Consider the following 3,527-nt stretch of genomic DNA (forward strand, 5'->3'; position numbering starts at 1 on the left):
GCATCCCCTCAGCACCCCAGCTCCAGGGCTGATGGTGACAATGTTTCTTTGTGATGCCTAAAGGGCTTCACATGGGCCACCCGGAGCTTCTGATTCTAGCACACAGCGGCCTGCCTGCCTTCCTCTCCTCTGGCTCTCGCTGTGCTGTCACTCATGTGGTCACAAGTTGGCCAGAACATAGCACGATGGGAAGAAAAGCAAAACAGACCAGCCAGGTACTCGTAGGAGCCCTCTCTGGATGAGTGCCTGTGTGAATTCTCTGGGGGCATGCAGGGATAATAATTTTTCTCCCCCTTGTTTATAGAAAAGCCAGACACAGGAAAGGCTAGAAGAAAAATGAAGGAAAACATTGCATATACAGAGAACCTTCTCTGGGTGAAGAGTTAATTATTGATGTCCTGTGCCTAGCACAGAAGTAGGTCCTTATCTCTATCATGAGGAAACGGAGGCTGAGAGATTGAGGAAAGGAGTGGTTCATGCCCATCAAGGGCTTACCACAGGCCAGGCAGTGATATGTGTTAGCACATTTACTACTCACCAATCCCATCACAGAAGCACAGGGATCTCCATTCTACAGGTGGGAAACCAAGACTGGAGACACCCGGGAATTTACCCATAGTTCCAAGCTAATCCACATTGGAGCCAGGACTGGAATCTAGCAATGCTGGCTCCGAAGTCCGTGTGTTTCACTGCTGTGCTGCACTGCTCTGCAGATCAGGGAGCCAGCAAACACAGGACTGAGTTCCTGGGTCTGTCTCCTGCTGATGCGATCGTGAACAGCCAAGGTCTGAGGCCAAATGGGGCTTCCCTTAGTCAGGAAGGATGCTTCAGACTGGCTGCATTAAAAAAAAAAATGGCATGATGCAGCTGCCAGCCAGCCACGAGTGCAGCAGACTCCTCAGCATGGCCTCTGAGGACGGTGTCCCCACTGTTCTTGGGCATCTGCCATTGACACTGGATCCACACCTGGGCAAGGGTGGTTTTGATCTTTCTCTGCCTGCCAGTGGGGCTGGCTCTGGCTCCTGCCTACAGCCTAGGCTGCCATGAAGGCTGGTTGATGAGCTTGGGAAGTCACCCTTGGCCAACACAGGCTTGGTTCTCCTGGGGGGCCACCCCTCTGTCATCACCCCTCCCTGGCCAGATGGGGGCAGGTAGTGTCTCTGTGTGCAGAAGGAGGTGCCAGGTCAGCTTTTCTCCCAGACGGCAGACGGCAGAGCAGGAAGCCCCAGGGACCGAAACGGTAGAAGAATAGATGTGAACTAGACAACAGGGAGGGTGTGAAATGTTAGGGCCAACTTTTGAGAGGGGCTGGGGGCAGGGAGGGGGCGGGGGGGACACTGGTCCAGTCTAGCTCCGATCCAGATTGCAATTCTGAGCAGAGAAAATTGGGTCCAGTTGAGACCTGAAAGTACTAGGGCTGGAGAAAAATATTTTCCTGCTCATTCTAAGCAACTAAAATGCACTACTGGTGCAGTAGAATTGCTAGTTGACACCCCAACATTCATTCTCTTTTATTTATTTATTTATTGTTGGCAGTATGGTATTACAGATGACCCTCATCACCCCCTTTACCCACCTCCACCCAACCCTCACCCACCCCACCCCACCCCAGGCCTTCCCCACACTATTGTCTGTGTCCATGGGTTATGCATTTTGTTCTTTGGTTAATCTAGTTGATCTCTTAAAATTTCAATGAGGTAGAAAAACAGTTTAGAAGATGATATAAACATTTTAAAGCTCTGACTTGATAAAACAGGTCTGAACCAACAATTGAACAATACACACTAAAACTAAAAAGAAAAAAATTAGTTAATTTGTTGACATTTGCCTTCCTCTAACTGGCTTATTCACTTAGCATAGTAATCTCCAGTTCCATCCATGCTGTCAAAAAGGGAAATAGATCCTTCTTTTTCACAGCTGTATAGTATTCCATTGTGTTAATGTACCAGCGCTTTAAAAAAAATGACAGCACTTGTCATTTGTTGATTTATTAATAGTAGCTATTCTGGCAAGTGTAGGGTTATACTTCATTGTTGTTTTAATTTGCATCTTTCTGATGATTACTGATTTGGGGTTGATTTTTTTCATGTTTCTTGGCCATCTGCATGTCCACTTTGGAGAAGTGTCTACTTAGGTCCTTTTTTCATTTTTCAATTGGATTGTTTGTCTTCCTGGTGTTGAGTTGTATGAGTTCTTTGTATATTTTGGAAATTAACCCCTTATCAGATGTATCATTGGTGAATAAGTTCTTCCACACAGTGGGTTCCCTTTTCATATTTTTTTTTGTGGTTTCTTTTGCTGGGCAGAAGTTTTTTATTTTGATATGGTCCCATTTGTTTATTTTTTTCCTGTTTCCCTTGCCCTAGGAGATGTGCTGATGAAAATTCTGCTATGTGAGATTCTGAGATTTTTACTGCCTATATTTTCTTCTAGGATTTTTATGGTTTCACAACTTACATTTAAATCTTTTATCCATTTTTAATTTATTCTTGTGTATGGTATAAGTTGGTGGACTAATTTCTTGCTTTCTTCTTTTTTTTTTTTATGTACCTGTTCAATTTTTGTATCCTGCAACTTTTCCAAATTCATTTATTAAATCTAGTAGTTTTTTTTATGGAGTCTTTAATGTTTTCTATGTACAATATCATGACCATTTATTGAAGAGATTGTCTTTACTCCATTATATGCTCTTGCCTCCTTTGTAAAAAAATTAATTGAGCATCAGGGCTTGCGTTGATTTCTGGGTTCTCTGTTCTGTTCCATTGATCTATATGTCTGTTCTTGTGCCAGTACCAGGCTGTTTTGATTACAGTAGCTTTGTAGTATAACTGGATATCTGGTATTGTGATCTCTCCAACTTTGTCCTTCATTCTCCAGGTTGCTGAGGCTACTCAGGGTGTTTTTTGGTTCCATACACATTTTTTGAATATTTGTTCTAGATCTATGAAATATACCGTTGGTATTTCAATAAGGATTGCATTGAATCTGTAGATTGCTTTGGGTAGTATGGACATTTTAATGATGTTAATTCTACCAATCCATGAACATGATATATATTTCCATTTGTATCTTCCTCTATTTCCTTTTATAATGTCATACTAGAGGCCCATTGTAGGAAGATTCCTGCAAGAATAGAACTTCCTGCATCTGGAGCAAAGCAGAGAAGGGAGTGAAACCCACTGAGGCGGGCTTCACTCCCACTCCTAACCACTGCGGCTGGGTTTCCCCTCTCGCCTCCTGCCTCCCACCTCTGCAGCCTTGGCTCCGTTCCTGTCTCTGTCACCTCTACGTAGCTTCCTTCTGTAGCACTTCACTTCCATGTTGTCTTCAGTATTTGCTCCCAGCCAGCATATGCAAATTAACCACCATCGTTTTTTATTTTTATTACAAAGGGTATTACGTATGTGTCCATTTTTCCCCCCGCCCTAGACAGTCACCTAGCCTCCCCTATCCCCCAGTGTCTTATGTCCATTGGTTATGCTTATATGCATGCATACAAGTCCTTTGGTTGATCTCTTACCCCCCCT

General features: G+C 43.8%; 1 protein-coding gene across 1 annotated transcript in view; it reads right to left on the bottom strand.

Annotated features, from left to right (window-relative positions):
• The window catches only part of PROSER2 (proline and serine rich 2), an 80,240-nt gene that overhangs the window by 18,305 nt on the left and 58,408 nt on the right, over positions 1 to 3,527 (bottom strand). The window contains exon 5 of the mRNA XM_006753342.2: positions 539 to 836. The gene's annotated coding sequence lies outside the window, so the exon portion shown is untranslated. The remainder of the gene's footprint in view (positions 1 to 538; positions 837 to 3,527) is intronic.

Source organism: Myotis davidii, unplaced genomic scaffold (genome assembly GCF_000327345.1).
Source record: "Myotis davidii unplaced genomic scaffold, ASM32734v1 scaffold1611, whole genome shotgun sequence".
NCBI lineage: Eukaryota > Metazoa > Chordata > Mammalia > Chiroptera > Vespertilionidae > Myotis > Myotis davidii.